Source organism: Pollicipes pollicipes, unplaced genomic scaffold (genome assembly GCF_011947565.3).
Source record: "Pollicipes pollicipes isolate AB1234 unplaced genomic scaffold, Ppol_2.1 Scaffold_4740;HRSCAF=5597_pilon_pilon_pilon, whole genome shotgun sequence".
In the NCBI taxonomy this organism is placed as follows: Eukaryota; Metazoa; Arthropoda; class Thecostraca; order Pollicipedomorpha; family Pollicipedidae; genus Pollicipes; species Pollicipes pollicipes.
This window is the reverse complement of record NW_023596545.1, coordinates 13,928,462-13,952,822: the sequence shown is the minus strand read 5'-3', so window position 1 is coordinate 13,952,822 and position 24,361 is coordinate 13,928,462. Positions and strand designations below refer to the sequence as shown.

The window sequence follows — 24,361 nt, the reverse complement described above, 5'->3', positions numbered from 1 at the left end:
CCTTAACACCCAGCACGCAATACCTTTACTTTAGGTTCCACGTGTTTCTAGCAGGAAGGTCACGTAGGCTCATGGCCACTGCGTGCTTTAAATTGTGTCAACGTTTGAATCTGGCTGTGAACTAAACTGACGGCATGAGCAAACGTATCTTACACACCCAGCAAGCAAACTTCTGAATGATGGACTTCCGTGTATCCGTGTCCCGTTGTCTGTCTATCACGTGTGGAACGTCGCTCCCTCGTTGGCACATTTCTGGACGATCGCGTGGCGCCTATGCCTCTGGGTTCTCGCTCCTGCCAATGGCCGGGTCCCCTAGCCGCGCCCCTGTCGCTCACGTCTTCCCGTGTCGTGCCGCCGTCCGTCCCTCCGTCCGTGTCCGGTCTGGCGGGCACGCCGCGTTCGGCAGCGGCCCGCCACGTGACGACGTCGGCCTCCGCCGCCCGTGGCCTCGGGCCGTATCGGGTGTCCGGTCGGCCACGTCCGCCGCCACGGCGCAGCCGGCACGGCCCGGCACGGTCGCCGCCGCCGCTTCCGCTGCCGCCGCCCGCTCGGGGCGGACGCGAACGTAAACGGTGCCGGCCGGCGCACGGCGTCGATTCGCCGAGGACGTCCCCCCGGCGCGTGCCGCGGAGATCAAGGTCACACCGCATTGACCCCGTCCGGAGGGGAGGGGGAGAGGTGAGGTCAACGGCTGACTAGAGGCTGCCATGGCGGGCGGTTGTGCGGATAGAGGCGTCCGGAGGCTGCTGGACTGGGTACAGCTCAGTTGATGTTTTCTGACACTGCGACGCTGCTGAGAACAACATGTTGTGCAATGCGTGGTGCATCGCGGTTTGCGTCATCGTATTGCGTTCCGTTCAAGGCATAAGCTACGAGAGACAAACACGGTTTACGTTTTGGAGACGCTGTTATTATTTATTTGATGCAGCAGATGGTCTTCATAACTCGTGCTTTTACGTTCGCGGAACACACCACGGATATTTATTCTATCAAAACCCAGGCTAGGGCGCAAGTGCATTCATTGCATTCCGCAAACACGCTGCCGTATTGCAAAACATGTGGTAAACATGCATGAATACAAGTATGAAGATTGGAAAGAAAGCAAGGAAGAGGCACATATACAGAGAGAGAGAGGGGAGGGGAGGGAGGAAAAGCGCGACGAAGCGAGAAAGGGGGGGGGGGAGCAAGAGAACAATAGAAGAAGGAAGTAAAAGATCAGAGAAGTAGAGAAAGGAGCAAAGAGAGGGAAGTAAGATAGGAAGAGTGGCAGATGAAGCGCACGCAGCCTGAGATCGGTGTGTGGGCAGACGCAGCCTGAGATCGGCTTCGAAGCAGACACAGCCTGAGCTGGGTGTCAAAGCGGACACAGCCTGATCTCGATGCCGGAGCAGGCGTCTGTGTGATTGGCGCAGGGCTGCATAGGCTGAGTGACGCGATGCAAACAGCTCGCTTCGTATTGCGCCTAACCGCGGCTGCAGCCGCCTGGGCTGGGAGTACGGTGACGCCGCCGGTTGCACGCCTCGGCGAATCTGGGCTGGGAGTACGGTGACGCCGCTGGTAGCACGCCTCGGTCGGCAGCGGCCACCGGGTGTCGATGGCCGGCTGGTGTGTTTTGGCGCCCGTGGGCCGCCAGTCACGCGGACACCTGATCGCGTTTGTTGAGCTCGTGCTGCACACAGCCGCTGCTGTTGGCACTGGCCGCCATGGTAACACAGCCCGCATACTGGTGGCCATTCTAAGCCCATTTTTGCTTGATTAATTGGAGTGAGTAATTGCCCACGTGCTGATATGTACAAGGGACTTGACGAGTTCACGATATTATAAATCATTCGTGACTGAACACCCCGGAACGCACGGATCCATTTGTGCGTTTGCTGATACCCGACGACCCCAGCTGACTGTGTGGAATCGTTTAGGACCGTCATGAGAGGGATTTGTTAAGTAGACACATCAGATGTGCATCACGTACTAGCTTGGGAGAACTTGGCATGGCGGGCAAGGTTGGTAACACGGACGCTTGTCTGGATGTTGTCTTATGCTGCCACCTGACTAACGCTCATCATTTTCTTGTAAGCAGATTTTTTTCTGTTAAGTAAAGGAGTCACTTGGGTGTCACCTATGTCGTTACATCTACCCAATCAACATGCACCCACACTGTCAACATATACACACATTGTAACGTACACAAACACCGACCTAACGTCACACACTATGACATACACGATCGACACGTATGTCGATAGCGTAGGTCACAGTGTGTAATGTTAACGATGTTTTCTGCTTGGCTGGAGGGCGATCTGTTCTGCCAGGCCAAAACAGCAGCGAGTGCTATCCCATGAGAAGTGCATTGTTGTTTGCATGCTCGTGTTTTGTGCTGCTTGCTTTATGTGTCATTTCCCGACACGAAATGTAGAACCAGATATTGCATTTGAGAATGAGAAGATGATGTATCCAAAACGCTAAACCGCGAATATATGAGAAGATGACAGATTCTCCAGGTGAGCTACTTTTTAATGTAACACGTGATATCAAAAGCGACGTTCGAAAGATTGAAAGAAACTTTTCCGACGGCCGACTAAAGCACAAAATGGCTGTGCCTTCAATGGCTTGCATGTATATATATATATATATATATATATATATATATATATATATATATATATATATATAGATATGCTCTCACATTGCACATAAATTGATACATTTTCTGCTTGGACAGCTTCCTTAGTATTTTTCCATCTTTTCAACATCTGTTTTGGCGACCTCTGTCAGATTAAAAAGTAGTTCACAAATAGAAATGTATCGTCTTAGATGCATAGTCGCCACGTAATGTTTTGTATACATCCTTCATCCATGGGTCTACCGATTCTCAAAAACAATATCGGTATCCTCAGTTCATAACAAAAAAGCGGCGCACTTAAAATTGGAGCATAGAACACGAACATACAAACATCCATCGACCTGTCATTGGCTAAGACTGTTCTCTTGGCTTGGCAAGCAAAACTCACTGTATAATCACGCAGAAGACATCAACATCGCTCACATCGACGTACACATTCAGCACAACAAATCATACCATTGCATATCACTGACCCAATCCCCGCGTGGTTACGTTGATTCCATGTTACTTGTCTGTGATTTCTCTAAAGAGCTTATTCAAAAGTTTGATTTAGTTATCTGCTTAGTATTGATACGAGGCCATAAATAAGTACCTTACAGCTTCATAGCGGTGATTTTTTGTGCCATGTGCAGACATTAAAATTTCAGTATGTAAGGAGTACTTTGCGCTTGAGACAGGCACTGTGGCTGCGTTACACGTGGTCTCGTCGTGCCCGTTCTGTGAAGTGATGTGCCCTTTCGTGGCCGGATTAACATACCGCCTGGACTGGTACTGAAAACCTTGTGGAAAAGCCCGGTACCTATAGTAGTATTTCTTGCACATAGGTGGCAGGACACGCCCAGGCCAGGCGTCACGGCAAAGAGAAAGTGAACAGTCGACGGCATAGCCAGCTGCAAGTTGTGCGGACAGCGGTAACATGCCGACCTAGAAGCTCTGAATGAAGCGCCGGTCAAGAATGGCTTTGCTGATTAACTACTCATGGATTGTGGCAGTGCTCCTCGTCTTCAGCCTAACGCGTGAGTATTCTAGCCTCGCTGAGGCAGATGGATTGTCTTTGGACTCCTTGTGAAGAAGAGCTTGCAACGATATTCAGGGGTATCTAGCATGGTTTTCTCACGGATTTGTTATGTTTATAATTTTTTTGGTCCGGCGTGTGCTTGCGTCGGCACCAGACTTTGTAGTGGCTTGTTGGTGCCACTGCGATTGAAAGAGTACATTGTGCTCCAACATATGTATCTCACACAACTTTTGACCCACATGGAATATTTCGGTAGCTGTTCACTGATTGTTTTCTTTCTTTGCTCTCCATATCTCGAAGCAATGCCAAGGTGTGTATCGTGCGTCATCCCTAATGATACCCCGCTCCACCTCTCTGTCACGATCTCCGAGGTTGACCTTGGTGCTGTCCGAGAGCGTATCATGACAAGGATGCGGAAATCGGGCGTGGTGGACGGACAAACCCGCTGGCCTCAGAGCCGCTGACCTCAGAGCCACTGGTCTCGGAGCCGCTAGACTTAGAGCTCCGAAACCCTAAACGGCGGCTCGGACCACCATGCATCTGCGGTGTCGTCGTGAAGGCGTTAGTCAGCGCCATGAATCACTCTTTCCGTTTGATACATTATGCTTATGGTAAAACTAACAGTCACGTGGTTGCACAATGTAGCTAACGCATGCGACGCCTTTCCAGTCTGCTTTCCTAATTGATGGGCCCGCATGTCACGCCAATACGTGACGCATGTGGCATGGCTGGCCCAGCAGCATGTGGCATGGCTGGCCCAGCAGCATGTGGCATGGCTGGCCCAGCAGCATGCACGCCAACTTTCAATGCTATAATCACAATTGCTTTATTTCCCCTTGGAAAAAGCCGCTCTGGAGGCTCTGCCGCACCATCGTTTCTCAACATCCTCCATTGTCGGTCACGTCTTCGGTGACTGCCGCCGACGCCGGATGGTTCTGAACGGCTTGAACGGCACGCGTCGTCAGCGGTAGCCTCATGTGCGTGCGTACAGTCTGTGGAGACTGCAACGTCTCTGCACGCAAGCAACACCAAGTTCGGCCGAAGGGTAGGGCCTCGAACTGAACGGCCGGGAGGAAAGTATGAAAGTGCTAATGACAAGTATAGTGCCGTTGTAGCCTAGACCTGAATTTTTTTCAGCACTGGATGGCCCTAGAGCAGAAAGAAGTAGTTTAGTTTTGGTTCCAACTCTACCGCAAAAACTATGGGGCGAAGGTCTAAAGAAAATGAATAAATCAAGCTGATGGCTGGAGGTTATAGCAAATGATGCCACTCACTCGGAAAATTGGCTACCAGTACAATAGAATAAATAGATTTGATTTATTTTTGTCAATGAATCAGACTTAATATTGAATTTGCTCATTAAGCTGTTGTACAGCAGCCAACACTACTTGTCCATTTCGGCTTTTCATATGGAATATCTATTTCCGGGCACCGTATGATACATTCTGGCATACTTGTTTCAAATTCATTGCCAAGATGTTACGATCCCGATCCCGATCCCAAAAGGGGATTAAGACATACAGCTTAGCATCTTAAAAGCTGGGAAAATGTCTAGCTATGGCAGTGTACAGGTTTTGAGCTACATCCAGCTCGTTTCTTTTATCTTACCTTAGTAAAAGCTTTGATTCTGAAGCTTTTACTGATAAGTTGCACCAGTGTGATCAGAATGCCGGTTCTATCAGTGTACTGACGTTACAGGTGGACCAATCGATATAATTTGTTTGTGCTGTGACCTATTTTTCCCTCTGCAGCCTCCTTCATTTGGTGAAGCGACCTCCTCAGAACTTTGTCAGACCAAACCGTAAACTCAGAATATTTGTGTCAATTTTCGGCACTTCGGAATAGTCCGCGAACATCGATTCGAAAAGGACTGAACGCGGATTCAATCCGACTCGCGCCGCTGACACTCAGTCGTACCGCCTCGCAGATTCGAGTCACGCGTTAACGGTGGAAGCGCCGTTCTCCTGGAAGGGGCTGCGCGGCTCTGTGTCACTGGAGCAGGAGAGCCCCGACCACAACGTTACCATCACCGTCGATGTCACCGTCATGGAGGAGGAGGCCAATGGCACGTACCGGCTGCAGGTCAACCAGTTCCCGGTGGACTACAGCCGAGACGACTACTGCGCCTCAGCTCACCTGGGCAAGCGGTAAGTACCGTCTCGGCTCACCGGGGAAAGCGGTGAGTGACGTATCAGCTCACCTTGGCAATCGGTGAGCGCCGCCTTATCTCACCTCGGCAAGCGGTGAGTGCCGTCTCAGCTCACATCGCCTAGCGGCGAGTGACGTCTCAGAGCAAGTGGTGATGACTTGGAGAAGCTAGCACATACCGTGGTTTGAAACAAATACAGGCTGTTTGAGCAGTAATATTGGCGGTGTTGCTCGTTGCTGGATGAAAACATCTCTGTAAAAATAAAGATTCATTGTCATTTCGGCCACAAACTTTTGTCGATGCAGTACATGAATGAGCTGTGAGTTCCAGACTGCCATGGCTGGTTGGAATTCACCGCACATCCGGAAAAGAGTTCGAAAAAGATTGGTGTCCGAACTATCAGTGTTTCTTTATGTTTAGCCTTGTCTTTTCGATCAACGAGGAATAAGGTAAATGACATTGCTCTTATGCATATGATGTGCTCCTCTTACCTGCACTGAACAGCTTACGCGAAGTTTTGAGCTTTAAGGGAGTGTTCCAAATTTATATGGGGTTTTGAACTGAAATAGCCATATTGAAGACCTTTCTATGCTGTTCACAATCCTGTCCTTTTTAACCGGCGCTCGGGTGGGGGTCAAATTGACCCCCAAAGGGTTTTCTGGAATGGTGTCCGAACATCGCGGCGTGGCCGCACAAAATTTTGCGTAGTTGTAGAAAATTAAATAGCGGATCGTTTGGTCGCAACAATTTGGGTGAACCTTGTAAGGTCACTGACTTACGGCAGGCTAAATTCAGGCTATGGATTCAGCGATGTCAATTTCTAGGTCAATAGTTCAATCTGATGCACAACGGAGTATTGGACGAAGTCACATATCTCTGAAATACTTTTTAGGCAGCACAACACGTCAAGGAACAAATTTATTTGACCTAGGGTCAGGTATGAAGGTCAGACCAAGGTCAACATAAGCCTGTTTTATTACTCTAGGGCTTGCTGTGCGGATAGTTTCTGGTGTTCATTTCAAGTTTATTGATAACAGGAACCGCATTGTACACCTTCCATGTACTTCCTTAAGGTCAGAATAGATCGCTGATGTGAATTTACTCTGGTCAACATTTTGTTTTAGGAAGATGCTGCCCGGTGTAATATTCACCACTTATTCAAATGTAAAACTCAAAGGCAGCCTTGCCTGATTTTGGTCACCATGATCTTTAAAAGGTCAAACGAGGCCAATGACCTTAAATGAGGCCGTGACCTTTTGCTTAGAGCAGTGTTCTAGGTTCTGAGGGCACGTAAGAGACCAGCCTGGAGTTTGACTTTGTTTGACCTTATTCGACACAAAGGGCATGACCTAGGAACCTCAAACTTCGAGCTAAGTGCGTTCACGTACAGGCTAATACACTCGCTGGATTTGGTGTCTCTAGCTCTCTTAGTTCGTAAGATCTTAGCTGGTCAAAGTGACCTCAGACCAACATTAGACCAGTAAGAGTTAGCGATAGCTATGGCCAATTCCATCACATTATGTTAAATTACATTACCAGTTGCAGTACATCACCCGTCGCCCTTGTGACCACGAGAACGACCGCGTCGTACATGGGAGAAACTAGACGTGGCGGCGTCAGACAAAGATTCAATGAGCATCTACCTGAATGGCACCACGAAGTGGAGGAGACAGCGCTAGGAGACCACATGGCAATCTGCCACTTGAGCAAGCAAGCTGACAATGGCAGATTGAAGTTCAGGATCTCGCTGTCCATCGCAAATAACTGTCGCACTTTACGTGTCTCTGTAACATGTTGGTTCATTATGTACTTGACCATGGCAGGCACTTGCCTTGACCATTATAGGCAATGAGCGTCACTTGTGACTCAAGTAATCAAGATGCCCTTCATACAGCAGGCTATCCACGAATTACACATGTCAAGTCATGTTGTTATTTGGTTTGTGTTTGGAGCTTTTTAGCAGTGGGCATTCATTTATTTTTAGCATGAAATGAGGGCACTGGAGTGGGAATAAATCTGCCCCACCAGCCCGTTGTCGTTAAGTTCCTGACAGCCAGAAGCTTTCAGAAACAAGTTTTTGGTGAATCTTCAAACAACAAGGCGTTGCTAAAACTAGAACTCAACCGAACCTGTTAGTAACTGTTCAGTTACAGCCTGACAACGTCGGAGTGGCCGTTGACCGCAATCGCTGGCCGACCTCACCGACGAAAGGGTCCTCGCGGTGCGGCGAGCCCACCTTGAACAGAGGCATGTGCTAATGGAACCATGTCCCCTGATACCGATCTAGAAAAGGTTCATGACTGAGCGCATTCCTCGCTTAGATCGACCTTCCAACCCGCAATGGCAGGTAGTTACCCATCGCCGAAGGCTGGCGCAACACCACGAAGGAACATGACATGCGTCTGTATGTGACTTCACATGTGTTCGTGAACCTGTGACAAACCTCATCATCCATCAGAAGCAGCTGTGTCAGGAAAGTAGCGTTATCGATATACCCAGTTTGCCCTCCACTTGATCTGCCGATGGCCATGGTTTAAATGCAGCCGTGTGTGACCCCAGTCGCCAGCAGCTACGCCATAAACATATCCAGATGCCCTCGTAATGGTGCTGATGTCTCTGGTATCGAACATTTCTTTTCCATTTGTGGCTGCTGACCGACATGCCTTTCGTGGTGCTGCTCACGTCTGACTGCAAGCTGCTTAGCCTAGGGCTGGCATAGGCTGGTATGTGAAACATCAACACCCAGACAGCATTCTCAGATCGTTGTGTGGCGTTAACAATAACGGGGAGGATGGTAATGGTTGAGGGATCCTCCCTCCATCCGCTGTCCATGCCTTGCCACTCTGGAGGTTCCCTCCAGGCCGCGTACTGACATCCGGTGTAGCTTCCAGGTTCAATAAGCTAGCAGGCCTGGATGACATTGAGCTTCCTTCGGACGGACGTGGTTACCATGGAAACAGATGAGATCAGCCTGTTTGGCGCCGACACTCCGTTGGGCCGCAGCATCTCGCTAGACGGGCCCAGAACTGTCTGCTCCACGATACAGGTGCGGCGACGCGCTACCTGCATACGGTGGGGAGTGTGCGGACGCGAGGAACTCCGCCCATTGCATTGTTACTGTGTTTGTTCTGGGGTTCGCAGCACAACTCATCTCTCAGGACCGCGTCAGGTCATAGTATGGTCCTGCAAGTCAGAACAAGGTCAAAACAAGGCCTGCAAGGTCAAAGCCTCAGTTATCTCCGCGAAGGTGCCGCCTTGTCTCTGCTGCCTACCTTAGCAGGCCCCGTAAAAGCATAAGGCAGCCATGGCCCACGCAGCTCAATGTCCGTCCGCTGCTCTGGCAGGCGCCCTCCCTGGAGTACCTGGTGGCGGAGGCTCGCTTCCAGACGCCCGTGGCGGGCACCGCGTTCTTCCGTCAGTACCGCATCAACGGCACGCAGCACACCGGCGTGCTGACAGACATCGCCCACTCGGGCAGCACCAAGCCCACCTCGTCGGAGCACAGCTGGAGCATCATGGTCACGGACGTCCTTGACACTGCTAGCGGTACGGGTCACGGACGTCCTTGACACTGTTAGCGGTACGGGTCACGGACGTCCCTTGACACTGTTAGCGGTACGGTCAATCCTGTCCTGTTGCGTCGACATGGTATCGATGCCGTCCGGTATACCTTGTGATCTACAGACGGTCAGATTAGTTGCATTGATATGCGAAGTCCCGGTGGCTCAGTTGGTTAGAGCGCCTGTCTTCGGATCCACCCGCCCGTGGCTTCGAGTTGCTTTAGGGCCCTCGCTGTTTGCCCTTCACAGCTGTGGCCTGCGGGCAGCGGCAGCGGTCGAGCTGGATGTCAGTTGACGTTTGAGGGCAGAACGGACCGTGTCGAGCATTGTGGCACGTTAAGCTCTCACCAACAAATTCTGCTGTTGACATGGAATTGCGCGATTGGGTGGTAAGGGTCAGGGCTCACACAAGCACTGCTTAGCGTGAGCTCTGATCCCAGAAGTCCAACCATTCAAATGGTTCGGATCAAATCTTTAAAAAATAGCAGCTTGCCACCCACTTGGCCTGCGCTCTATACGGAATCTGAAAAAATCGCGCCCGCCTGGGGGAGGGGAGGAGGGAAAGTTGACTTCTCGTGGAATCTCTAGCTTCCAGACGTCGTATGGGAAAAACAAAGACACCGTTTTGAAGGTCTCATCCAATAATGAAGAGTGTTCCCAAAATGTTTAACCTTAGGTCAAATATAAGCTCACCAAAGGTTACAAAAGGTCAAAAGCGGTCGTTCTGATAGCTGCAGCTAAAAGCTGTGTTAACACGCGCTAGGGTGGGCATCAATTTGACCCCGACGTTTTTTTCCCCGGAAGAATTTCCGAACGGCAAAGGGTAGCCGTGCCAAACTGCTGCATGGCTATAGAGAATGGATTGACAAACTTTTTATGTGAATCATTTGGATGCACTTGGTATGGTCACTGACCTATGACAGGCCAGGCCAGACCATGGCTGTCAGCGAAGGGCATTTCTAGGGAATCGTCTAATGTGATGAAACATCGGAGGGTTAGATGAAGCTATACACATTTGAGATAGTTTCTTTGGCTATTAGCTATGTGGCCTTAGAACAAAAACCAATGTGATTGACCTTCAGTCAGGTATGCAGGTCCGAATAAGGTCAAAAGTAGCCTGTTTTTTTTACTGGACAGTTAGGTTTATGAAATAATTTCTGATGTTCATTTCGAATTTGATAATGATAGTTACCGCAACAGACATGTTCCACGGGCTTTCTTAAGTTAGGGTAGGTCACTGACCTACAATGGCCCAGGTCAGCATTTTTTTTAGGAACATACCGCGTACCCTGACGCCTATTTTAATCGCAAAATAGTAGCAGTGTCGCAGGCATGATGTCACCTTGACCATATAAAGGTCAAACAGCCTCACTTGCCTTAGTTGATCACCCTTGACCCCTTGCTTAGATGGCTTCACGGTGGTATCGTGAGAAGGTCTGGGGGCACTTGAGACACCAGTCTAACGTTTAACCTTGCTTGACTTAATTGGCCCGAGGTCACGACCGAAGAGCCCCAGTTTTCGATATAAGTGAGTTCACAGGTAGGCCAATCAAATCTGCGAATTTGGTGTGTTTAGCTATCTTAGTTTTTGCGATATCAGTGAGCTATATTAACCATCGACCTGAGCGAAGGGTCATTCGGCCCCCGGGCGTGTGTTAACACGCCAAGACGGATATCGAGGACACGGGAAATCAGCGGCTGGACTGCTAGGAGCCCACTGCGATCATTTTGTTCCACCACATGGGTCAGATCAGATCAGATCATATCAGAATTTAGAATGCAGATCAGATCAGGCCATCGTTCAAGGTTGGTCCACCAGCAGCTTACAAAAACTAGAACGAGAAACGAAGTGCTAGTCGGGCGTATGTGACCAGTGCCACCGTTTTTTTCTGTACGACCCCAAAATGGTGTACTGTACATCTGCAGATACTCAAGATCGCATAGTTATTGTATGAATTATATACACACAAATATATATATATATATATATATATATATATATATATATATATATATATATATATATGCATATAATGTCTACGGTGCTTGGAAATAAGTTTTGATAAACTGAGAACAGGTACGTCGGGACTGCAATTATGCGTTCATCCGCTTCACAAACACGGACAATTAGGTGCTTACGCGCATTGTACTTGTTCATCGAGCCTCTCAGCTACTGGCTTGCCGAAGTCATGACCTTGGATGACCTGATATTACTTTACATGTCTTCACATGGCCTCATTATGCTTAGAATGCTTTCACAACATGTTGTTAGTGGAGTATTTGAATTATGCATGGCAAATTTCGTAACTAAACTGCGTGCTTTGATCTCACTATGTGTTTTGCAGAAGGCACCTACAGCTGTAGGTCATGACCTGAGGTAGAAAAGGTTGGCCTGCCTTTAGGTGCCTGACGTCGCCTTTTCTGAAAAATATGAAACACACAAGCTGTAGGCAATATCATACTTTATTACTATGACAAGGTTGAACGATGGAAAATGACCCACAAAAAGTTACGAGTGTTCAAAGTTTTTAGAGGTTGACCTCTTTGACCTGATCTAGATCATTTATTTTCGTAGATCAAAACTTTTAATTTGAAACAACGATGCCAAATTGATGCATATAGAGTTACTGGAAATGCCGTGTTGCTGAGATCGTTCGCTTTTTACCTATGCTCGAAAAACCGTAGCGGATGTCAACTCCCCAGCCGGGCGCGTGTGAATCGCCCACTGTACTGCCCGTCAGACGGTTGGAGCTTTGGGACGCCGCCTGCGTGACTTTCCAATATTGCATGGGAAGTTTGTGATACGTTTAAATTGCCCGAACTTTGTGCGACACGTCTGTATGCCCCAGACAACGCTGCCCTTCGTCAGTTCCAAATATATGTATATGCTAGTTCAATTAACAATCTCGAACGCATTATGTGTTGAGTAATGTCTGGATATAATGCCGGAGCCTTTTTGTCACATGAGATCGCTTGTTTGTTTGTTCTGCTCACTTGTTTGTTCTGCGTTGAGCCCGGTCCTCTGCCGCTGCCAGATGAGATGCGAGGCTCGTGCAACTTCCTTCAGCTTGGTGTACGACCCGACCAGCGCTGACGCTGCCCGCTGCAGCGACGACACGCCACAGTTCTGCAAGGCCGGTGACCTGCTGCACCGACTCGGCAAGGTCAAGGTCACCGGTCGAAGGTCGCGCTTCTCCAAGCAGTTCTGGTCTTCGGACACGCTGGAGCTCCCGCCGCTCAACGGCTACCGCAGCGCGTACCTGGTGCTGTACGAGGAGGCGTACCCGGACTCGATCCTGGCCTGTGCCAAGCTGCGGCTAGGTGCGGCCGCGCACGGCCCGCGCCTTCCTCTCCTACGACGGCGTGCGCGGCGTGGTCGGCCTGAGCCAACGGTCACGCTTCGAGCCCACCCAGCTGCTGCTGAACTATCAGCGGGCTGGCCGGCCGCGCCGCCACCTTCGGCATCCACACGCTGCCCGTGCCGCCGCGCGACGGTCGAGACGCGTCGCCGTGCGCTCGCGTCGCGAACATCTACAACCCGACCGAGGTGGACTGCGGCGCTGACGGAGCCGGCCGGCGCCGCCACGCACGACCAGTACCCGCTGGGAGACATCAGTGGCAAGCACGGCCGTCTCACCGGCCTGGACAGCTTCGAGTCGGCCGTGACGGACTTCCGGCTGCCGCTGTGGGGGCCGCGCTCCGTGGTGGGCCGCTCGCTCGTGTTCACCACCGCCGAGGAGGAGGAAAAGGAGCAGGGGGCACCGAACAAGCCGTGGATCTGTGCCAACCTGCAGGACACGCGCAAAATGGTGACGGCGGCGGCCGTGTTCCGCTTTCCGCTGGGCGGTCGGGTTCTCTTCTACCAGCCCGAGGAGGAGCCCGAGGAGGACACCACCGTGCTGGTGGAGGGTCTGCTCTTCAACGACGGCTCGATGAACGGCTCGGACTGGCACCGCTGGTACGTCAACGAGCTGGTGCCCGGCGCCGACTTCCGCAACTGGAGCGGCCGCTGTCTCAGCGCCGGCGACCACTTCAACCCCTACTCGGTGAGGACGAGAGCGGCACTCGCTGCGCCAAGCGGTGTGGCTGTGTGCAGAATCGTGTTTTGACTTAATCATGTATTCCTTTGAAAACGCATCACATCTGCGACAAGGAAATTGGTATTCACTACATCATACCCTTCTCTGCCCTGAGTTGACGTTTGACAACGGACCAAGCTAATTGCTGACAGACAGGCCCCCGGACCCGCTAGGAAACATATCCCGTTACCGCGCATACGCCAGGCCCCCGTCTAATCTGTAGAGCATGCCAGTCTCCACTGTCCTGTTTGACTGGAACGTGTGGTTCGTCACAACATGCTCGGCCTGTCCGGCAGGTGAACGTGAAGTCGCGACTGTACGACCGCTCGTGCGGTCCGGAGGACATGGGCAACTGCGAGGTGGCAGACATGGTCGGCAAGCACGGCACGCTCAAGCTGGCGGCGCTCCGACGCAAACTCAACGAGTAGGGACGAGTGTTCAGCCCCCTTCCCCGTCTGAGGAGCTCTGTTGTTCGCACTAGTGCCTTCTGTGAATTTGGATCTCTTTACAGCGTTTTTGACCCAGATCATGGTCTTGCCCCATTCAAAGTCTGGGCTGTTTAATCCCTCGAAGTTGTGGTTCTAGGCTTGATGGTCTGGAAGCAGCATCGTCTGGTGACATTTAGAAGTCATGCTGTTGGGAAGCGTGACGTCATTTTATGTCTTGTGCACCATTTGTTAAAATGCACGCCTGACATCTCAAAACCGCTCTTGCATTTTGGACCTGCGACACCATAGCACACGACCAACAACTCACGCCCGTCTCAGCATTACCCGTAACGTGCCGAGTTTGTGCGGTCGGCAGAACTCGGCGGATGTGGACGGACACAAACCTGCCGCTCTCCGGGCCAGCTCCATCATCGGTCACAGCCTCGTCATCCATGACGACAACGGCCCGCGGGCCCGCGGGGACCGCCTGGCTTGCGTCGAGTAAGTGGCTGGTCCGGCCCCGCGCCGGCTGTACGCCCGTCCACGGCGTGGCTGCCCCTCCCCCCCCCCCCCCCTACGGCGTGTCGTACCGTGCACTGCCGTGCCAACGGTGCGCTCGCCCGCGGTGTGGCTGCCCCCCCCCCCCCCCCATGCCGACAATGCGCCCCGCCCGAGATGTGGGTAGGCATCATGGTTATGGCATCGCTGAAATCCCTCGATTTAAGTTTTACGCAAATAATGGTGCGATCAAGCATTAACATGCTGAGCTGAACCACTCACGCACTTATGGTCACAAGCATTGCTGCTGAATAAGTGGATATGCTAAGATATCAGGTATAAATGCCTTTGGTACCCGACTTTCCTTTCAGCTCTCATTCCCACCGCGCTCACCGACTGTTGTCTCCGTGCCACGTGATGACAGAGGGCTATCAAAAAGCACTGAGCTTGATTTTCTTTTCAGGATCATACGACTATTCCGGTATAAAGGAGTGGTTAAGGAATGGGCCTACAACGGAGATAAGAAAGGTGCCATCTCCGGCAAGGTTGAGTTCATCCAGGAGTCTCCGTACAGCATCACCAACACGGAGACGGACCTGATGGGTCTGGAAGGCATCGCCGGAGGCTATCACATACACCTGGTGAGATGGTCGCCGCTCATTCACAGACCAGTGCTTCTCCGCGGCCCAGCACAGCCTGAGTACAGTTAGACACGTGGCATGTGTGCCGTTGGCACATAACGACGCACTCAGCTGCTGAGGCTATATGGCGCCGCCTGCCTCTCACCCTGGCAGGAGGATGGGGATCGCATGGAATCGAATACCGTTCGTCTGGTCTCCCAGACGCGCAGCTTAACCACGGCGCTGTCGGTAACCCGTGACGTTGTACAGGTGTTTGCGTCGTGATATGGTTCTCGAGCTCTCATTTATGTCTGTGGATACCTCTGCTATAATATAAGCAGTACGACCACATACCACCACAAGCGCACGTTTTGTGAGACATGAATCTCCAGTCACTGACCTGACGTTGTGCCTGCCGCCATCCTCAGGTTCCAGTTCACTGGGACAACGAGTTCCCGTGTCACAATATTGCTCTGGGCGGTCATTACAACCCATACAAGCTGAACCCGGCTACTTCCCCGCCGGCGGGGTACGGTTCCAGTGACCAGTACGAGGTGAGTGCGAGGTACGAGGTACGTGGTGAGTACTAGGCTGGACCTCGTCTGACCCGCTGACTGGACGCCGTTGGATGATGCGACATTCGGGACAGGTGACGGCGCTCTTGGCTGGTTCTATTCATTTCGCTTAAAGCATTTAGGGTCGATGTTCTGGCGTAACTACATGCGTAGTCAACGGTCAGCGGTCATTGCTCAGCGGACAACAGTCAGCGGTGGGTGGTCAGCGGTCAGCGGTCAACAGTCAAGCATCAGTAGTCAGCAGTCAGTGGTGAGTGATCAGCGGTCAACGCTCAGTAGTCAGCGACCAGCGGAAGCGCTGACTGTCCTGCGTTTCACAGATGGGCGACATGAGCGGAAAGTACGGCATGCTCACCAACCAGTCGGCGGTGGAGAGATTCAACAACGACACGAACCTGCAGCTCTTCGGGCCGCAGACGGTGCTCGGTCGGAGTGTGGTCATCCACCGCGCCGGCGACAACTCACGGTGTGTCATTCGGCTTAACTCGGTCTGGCGACTGGCACTCATCGCAGTCCGCAGTGATGTGGCCTGTCATTAACTCACGAGCCATTTGTCATGCTGCGCCGTTTGTCATTCATGCATCTCATGATATTTGAATCATAGCAACTTAGAATGTTCATAATCAATACGTAATAACTTCAGCACGACGAAAATATTGTATCAACAATAAATTAGGGTATTGGATTACTTGCAACATTCCTCACATAGCGTACCATTAGTTTAGACGTGTGCTATTCATCACAACTCAATGTATGACATGCAACATAAATGGCACGCAACATAACTCACAGCAGCATTCATCGCAAGTCATGTGGGTGATTGATCGCAATTTTCGGCACGTCAGTCGTCACTCAACACAGTTAACGGCATGCTGTTCACCACAATTCGGTACGCGCTGTTTATTACAGCTCGTTAAACTCACATCAATAATCGCACGCATCAGCACGTTATTCATCATTATTCTCGGCACTGTATTCATTACAGCTCACAGTGCGACTCCTACCGGAGCTCCAGTGTGCCCTTCTCCGTATCCAGCATCGCTTGCCGCAACCAACAGCATGTCTGTCAACAGCGAGCTGGCAATGCCAGGCGGCGGCGAGCGTGCCCGCGGGCCGGGCAGAAACGCACCGATTGGATGGGATTTTCTAGATCGGCGCCAGCTTCGTGACATTCGCTGGCCCCGTGTGACGAGTGACGGCCACTCTGGGCAGTCTCAAATCGCGTCCTCCAACTCTATTTAGTGAAATGATGCGTATTTCAGGTGCGTTTCCCTTTCACTTACCACACGTCCGAGTTCATTGCCCGGCCTTTCAATCACGGCTTGGCGTTAATAGACAGTTCGTTCATTCTGTCTGAAAGGCGGGCGCGCAGGCCTGCCTCTCCACAGCCTGTTTGTGTTAAGCGACGTTTCAGACCTGCCAGGTGAAAGAGGGACGAATTCATCGTGTTGGGCAAGATCAATATTCGGTAGATGGGAAGTTTGCCCTCTTTGTTTGCTGCCGAATCCAGCATCGGATGCAAACAAAGCCGTTTGATAAACTGTCAATAAGACAGAGTTGACGGGATGAAGGTCCTGAGATTTGACCTGGGCGGGAGATTGCTCTCACCCAATGCGTTTTTCGGTGTTCAGTATTGTTTGTTACACCTCAAACACTGATGTGGGCCCTGGTGATGGATGCGAACACATCGAAATTGCACAAAATACTCTGCGTGTAAAGTTATATTAAAGGCATGTTTAACAATGCAGCACATTGCTAACAATACACAAAGTAAGGGACAGTACGCTTACAAAAATATCCATAAGCAATACACCAATCGTGCCCTCCTTGCAGCAACAGTGCAACTACATTGACAAAAATGACTTCATTAACCCTTTCAAATCCACCCAATGTATTGTTAAGTTGTTCTACGGTGTTACACTCAGACCTCACAGTTATATTTACCCTGTTTCAATCTCGGATCGTTTTAGTAGACAATGAGGGATGATAAAGGAGACGAGGCTGCACACGGAAAATATTTGTTGAGTGATGCTGATAGTTCACGTGGTTTGTTCGAAGAAGAAAATTTCCCCCCACATATTGCTGTTCCCATTGCGGAATTGGAACAGCTGATCAAGTGTTCTTCGAGGGGAACGCCACTATTTCCGTCATCGTTGACAGTGCCTTTGCCTGTTGCACTCAGGTGGGCGTGTGGCAACATCCTGTGGGGCTACTCGTCATCAGAGGCGCGCCAGGTCACCGCCATCGCCTCCTTTCACCACCCCAAGGGCTACGCCTGGGGATACATACGCTTCGTAAGTGACGAGTTGTGATGTGACACGAGCATCCTCCTGACTCGTGTCTCCTCTCATTTGGCCGATTTTGTAAGGTGCTTACGTTTACAGTCAGCTTGACCAGGCGGATGTGGCTGACACACGATCCGCAGGTTCACTACCTTGCATGTAAAGCAGCAAGGGCTAGTTTTAACTAGAACAAACCACAGCTGCTCACTATGTGCATTCAGCTAATCCATGTCTGAGTATGCTCATGGAGTGATTACCAGTCGCTTACCTCGCTGTGACATTTTTATTGACTGTGTACATCGTAGCAAATTTTGTCTAATGAGACGACGCCATAGACCGTTTTGGGGGATGCATTTCGCCGTTTTTTATTGAAGAAATTGCAACTCGTTTTCAAATACATCTTGTTAAAACTAGCACTTGATGGCTGCTGTGGAGGACCAGACTAGAGCTGTCGTGCTATAGCGAGCGTCAATGGTCTCCCGTATGTGGGTGTGGCCATGACTGCCGCTGTGGCTGTGACCTTGGCGCTGTGGCCATGCCCTTGTAGCTATGGTCGTGACCTTGCAGCTATGGTCGTGACCTTGCGGCTGTGGCCGTGACCTTGCCGCTATGGGTGTGACCTTGCGGCTGCGGTCGTGACCTTGCCGCTGTGGCTGTGACCTTGCCGCTGTGGCCATGCCCTTGCAGCTATGGTCGTGACCTTGCTGCTATGGGCGTGACCTTGCGGCTGTGGCCGTGACCTTGCCGCTGTGGGCGTGACCTTGCGGCTGCGGTCGTGACCTTGCCGCTGTGGCTGTGACCTTGCCGCTGTGGCCATGCCCTTGCAGCTATGGTCGTGACCTTGCTGCTATGGGCGTGACCCTGCGGCTGTGGCCGTGACCTTGCCGTTATGGGAGTGACCTTGCGGTTACGGTCGTGACCTTGCCGTTGTGCCGCGGCCGTCAGAGCCAGCTGGTATACCACACCGGAGGGCGCAGTGAGACGGTGATCGAGCTGAACCTGCGTCATCCGGGCGCCAATGACCGAAACGTCACCAGCAACCACAACTGGGCCATCTTTGTCAACCCGGTGGGCCACGACGCGGCAGTGCAGTTCTTCACGTCTCGCTGTACTGCTGGCGGCTACCGCTGGAACCCCGACTTCATCCACCTGGCCAACCCCAACGCCGTACGTAGCACAGCACTGGCTCCCACTGGCTCGTGTCGACGTGCGGCGCAGCAAGTCTGTGGACGGCCCTCGCACGGCTCTTGGCCAATGTTCTCGCAGTGCGTAGTTCCAGGCTTAGGAGGTCATAGTGCCTCTTAATTCTGGCGCACTGGCGGTGTGTAAGGCGCAGTGCAACTGGCACCACGGCACGGGATGCATGCCCAGGTGCATCAGTAGTCAGCCATCGTTTATTCATCATTGCTCATTGGCGGTTGCTGCCACTACTGTTTGTCAGGACGGGAGAATGAAAGAACCCGCTCCTTTAAAAAACCGCACGCCGCCCGGTGCGGCGTAAGAGGAGCGGAGCAATGGCGCCCTTAGAATTGTCAGTTATTATCATGTAGATGATTACAAAGCCTGAGCTAAAGCAGCCAGACACCTCCACAGCCAGCTATATTAAAACCTCTCAACAGTATGTTCAGTGTTGGAGACACTCTACCTTTTTTGAAAATTCAGTAGAGGGTTTATTAGCATAGCACTTGCGCGTCAACGCGAAAAAAAACTGATGGCTAAAAACTGACTGGCCACACACGTGCATAGCTAGCTTAGCTTTGGTGATGCCATTGAGCAATCCGAATTGCACCCAACGCCAGACCACTGCACGTGTTGGCAGCATGACTTCTACAACGAGGAGTGCAGTCCAGAGACGCCTCTGCGCTGCGAGATCGGTGACCTCGGCGGTCGGCTGGGCACCATCAACCTCGGACAGAAGCGGGTGGTCATGTCTGACCCCAACCTGCCGCTCGGTGAGACCTCCGGAAGCGTCCCGAGACCGTCTTGTGGCACAAGATTGGGCTCTTCCTCGACAGATTTCGGAGTCTCTATGCTCGTTCTTTCTATTCTAGCGGTGTCTTTTTTTTATTAATTTCCCACGTTTAAAGGTCTGCCCTTAATGATGTCTGATAGTGAGGCAATTGCACCTTATAGTTTGCGGGGATTACGCTGGGCTACAGCACCTTCCCGTCGCGGGATTGCGCGTGGTATTTTAAAGGGTAAGAGGACTCGCAACCCTTCTGTCATGTGGTGTGCATGCCTGGCACATTGGAACATATTTCGGAGACTGACAGGACAGCGGCATTACCTTTGCGAAGTAAGAGTGTGACACTGGTTTCCGTGATCTTATTTAGATTGTGACCCATGTGCTGCCATTCACCCTTCCAGATGGCGATTTCTGGCACAGTGCTATTGGCAAGTCGGTCATCATATTCGAGGCCAACCGGGGCTCAAACCGCTACGCCTGCGCCAACATCGAGCCCGACTTCGACATCATCAAACGCGTCTCCATCCGGAAGCTGCCCAAATTCGTGGCGTGAGTTATTATTAATGTAATCACAGGCACTACTGAACATCTTTATGAGTTCTGTTGACAAATCAAGACGCTCCATTTGGCAGAGGCTCATCATTGCCATTCGATAAATCAGCCGAAAATGGCCAGTCTCATGGCAACCAAGTGTGCACCGCAACAAACCGGAACCAATGCCTTGCGCTAGTCTGCCTTCTTCACTCGGGTACCCACTGGCCGGCCGGTCCAGAGCCACACCAAGTGGCGGGATCAGCGGGATCACGGCCGCTGTGTTCGAACTTTCCGAGCGGCGCAGGATACGCCAGAACGACTCTCTCTCTCTCTCTCTCTCTCTCTCTCTCTCTCTCTCTCTCTCTCTCTCCTCTCTCTCTCTCTCTCTCTCTCTCTCTCTCTCTCTCTCTCTCTCTCTCTCTTCCTCACTTTCTCCCTTCTCCTTCTCTCTCTCTCCACTCTCTCTCACTCCCTCTCTCTCTCACTCTCTCTCCCTCTCTCTCCCTCTCTTCCTCTCTCTCGCTCTCTCTCCCTCTCTCTCTCTCTCACTCTCTCTCTTGCGCTCTCTCGCGCGCACTCTCGCTCTCGCTCTCTCGAGACGCACATGTGTTTCGCCTTCATCAGGTCACAGTTCATCCACGCAGTGAGACAGGTGCTGCAGGCTCCAGAATGGTTCATTTTCATCGACGAACAAGAAACCCTGGAGATCAACTTGGGGAGATGCGTACAGTTCACCATTCACTTTAGAGGTAAGGTAACGCTGCACAAATATAGAAAGCGAAACAATGTGCTTGCATCTTGGGCTTCTGAGATAAAAACAGGTGTGCCGTTTTGTCTTGCATTGGTGTTGATATGGTTCATGAAGGCTAAGCACACATATTTCGATCTCTCTTAAGTTTCAGGCGTCGCGTTTACCATTTTTTTAACGCACACCCTTTGAGAAATCATGTGATTTGGAGTCACGGTACACTCAGTACAGTAGCCTGATTTTTACTCCGACTACAGAGCCGCTAGTAGTCAATTACTCAGGTTTATTTCATTTGTCCCATAGTCTGGGCATGTTGGAGTCCCCCTTGATAAACTTACGTTGCTTTTTGAGCGAATGATAACGCAGATGTTAGCTCACGTACCAGCACACCTCAGCAACACATCCGAATATATTAACAAGCTGAAAAAAATGGATGGTGCTTTTCCATGTGGGTTCACATCACAAGCGATTGTTTTCAACGTATACGGCGGACATTTTTACGGAAACAGAACTAACAAATATTTGCAAACGTCAGATTTGGGCCTGAATTCTGTAAACAAATGACGGCAGTAGAGTAACCGTGCACGGTAGGGTAGCCCAGTCACTAGCCATCATCTTTTTATGAATGCCATTGAATCACTGTTCCTCGCGTCACTCAAAAAGGCTCGACAATCAACGCTTTTATGCGAGGTACGTAGATGACATTGCAGGTGTGTGGACGCAAGGACCTTCAGCCTTAGACGCCTCCACTGATGATGTGAATTCCCTCAACCCAGCTCTCAGCCTCACCAATGAGTGGCGTCAGACACTATTGGAGCGATTGCCTGTCCAGACACCCTTTTAACCGTGCAAAGTTAGGGCAAATATACAGCAGAACGCTACCTACAAACCCATGGCTGCACTAATCACACTCCACTATCTTTTTTAACGCCTCATGCAAACGAAGCGCTAGATGTTCCAGTACCGTTGGTAATACCCCATACCAAAAAGCGCTCGATGTTCCAGTACCGTTGGTAATACCCCATACCAAAAAGTGCTCGGTGCTCAATTATCATCGGTAACATCCCATCCAAAGAAAGCGCTCTGTGCTCCATTATCATCGGTAACACCCAATATGAACACACCGTTTGGTACTCCATTATCATTGGTAACACCCCATACAAACGAGGCGCTCGATGTTCCATTCGCTACCCCTGCAGGCAAAGCCACTTGCCAGGGCGTTTCGGCCGTATTACCGCTGTACTAAATGGATCAGCGATTCAGGTAATACGGCGGCAGAGCGGTGAGTAGGTAAGGATACATTTCTTTATTTTACGATCTGATGATGTTTTCATAGGCAGTTTAACTAATCACTGACTCAGCTTCACAGAGGAGTATGCTGCTTAAACAATGCGAGACAGTGCGGGGATAGTGGGAGATAGTGATTCATCAGTTATTTAGAAATGAGCAAGCCTTTGTGAGCTGAACGACTCCAAAAAAATCCAAAACGAAATTGAATGTGTTTTCAAATAAAAGTTGACCGTAAGAAAACACAAATGCTGCTCTACCCGCGCTTTTTACAATTTTACAGTCACTGGGTGCGACATTTATGGCTTCCTGGCTTAACTATTGCGCACACTTATTAAAGTTGAACTGTATTTTGCCGTCTACAATCAGGTCCTCAAGCGCAGAAACTGCAGTACGACTTCAACCGCCTGTTTTCGTTTGGCCGTGTGGACGGGCCGACCATCTTCATCCCGGGCTACTTCAACTCGGCCAGGAAGAACACGGTGCCCTACGACCTCTGCGGAGCGCTCGACCCCGAAGACACCGAGCGATACCAAGGTACGAGCGACAGAGGCTGTACTGATGCGTCCTGAAGCCATGTCTCTGTGTTAACGCGATGCATCAGTATGCTACGGGATCGGGGGAGCAAAGGGGGGGGGGAGGGGGAGACACTACTGGTCTCATGAATGCAGTTTTGGACGGTTCGTGTCTGTATGCTGCCTGTAGTTGGCGGCATGGTGGCAGAAAAAAGTGTCATTCTGTGCCTATGATATGCTGGAATTTAGAACGCCCAGAGAGAGTTATCAAGCGCAAATATGCGCTCATGCGCTGTTCTGTGCTGTTGCAGACCTGCAGGGTAACGCATTCAAACTCCCCGACTTCTTCGGATCGTCGCGCGGGCGAATGGCGGCGCCGTCGCTGGTCATCGGTGTCGCGCTCGCCGCCATGTACCGTCTGCTGGTGTGAGATGCGCGGCGGTTAGCTCGATCTGACCTCGAGGTCGAGCTGACCTTGAACTCGAGCTGACCCCGGGGTCGAGCTGACCTCGGGATCGAGCTGACCTCGGGATCGAGCTGACCTCGGGGTCGAGCTGACCTCGGGATCGAGCTGACCTCGAGCTTCAGCTGACCTTGGGCTTGAGCTGACCTCGGGCTCGAGCTGACCTCGGGGTCGAGCTGACCTAGGGATCGAGCTGACCTCAAGCTTCAGATGACCTTGAGCTTGAGCTGACCTCGGGCTCGGGCTGACCTCGGGGTCGAGCTGATCTCGCCACCACGCCGCAGCCAGACTCGGACGGCAGGGTCACACCCAGGGCCGCCGCAGTGGTGGGCTCTCGCCCATGCACGCGTAACGTGCGTCGGGCGCCTCGCACGGGTCAGTGGATGTCATGCTCGGATATGTGGCCGACATTCGCCAGCAGCAGTCTCCTGTTCCCGTGATGGTGCTGCCACCTAGAGTGAATGACGCATACGCGCTACGAGGACAAATGGACCCGGATAAAGGCGATATGGGTGTCGGCTAGTGCTGCGATGTGATATTAAGACTTAGCGGTGCGTCGGCTTGTATTATCTGCGACTGTAAATGTGCAATGTGCCCGGCTGTAGCAAAACTTCTCCATGCGCGCGTGATGGGATATTTCGCTTGGTTTGCACGAGGGGCAAGTGGACCTGGGTGCACTATGTCGGATGCGGATTCTGAGGCACGGGCCTATGCGCAGTTAGCTTACTTCATGACGTATCCAGAGTCATCTCGCATATCGACTCGCATATTTGCGCCACATTGTTTCAGCTCAACAATAAAGTTTTGTCATGATGTCACTGGTCACAGGCTTGACTCTGCTCGTATGTCGTCAATCTATCATTAGGAGTCTCAGGAAAGTTCACAGGATATCAAGATACATCTTCGTGCTTGTTTGTGTTGTTCCAAGATAACACCATGATGTGACTCCGATGGTGAGCGTAAGGTAACACCACGATGTGATCATGATGGTGAGGGTAAGGTAATACCATGATGCGATT

The 24,361-nt window shown here is 51.4% G+C and overlaps 1 pseudogene; it reads left to right on the top strand.

Annotated features, from left to right (window-relative positions):
• Positions 1 to 580: 580 nt before the first annotated feature.
• LOC119097958 (uncharacterized) lies at positions 581 to 24,156 on the top strand (annotated as a pseudogene).
• Positions 24,157 to 24,361: the final 205 nt, after the last annotated feature.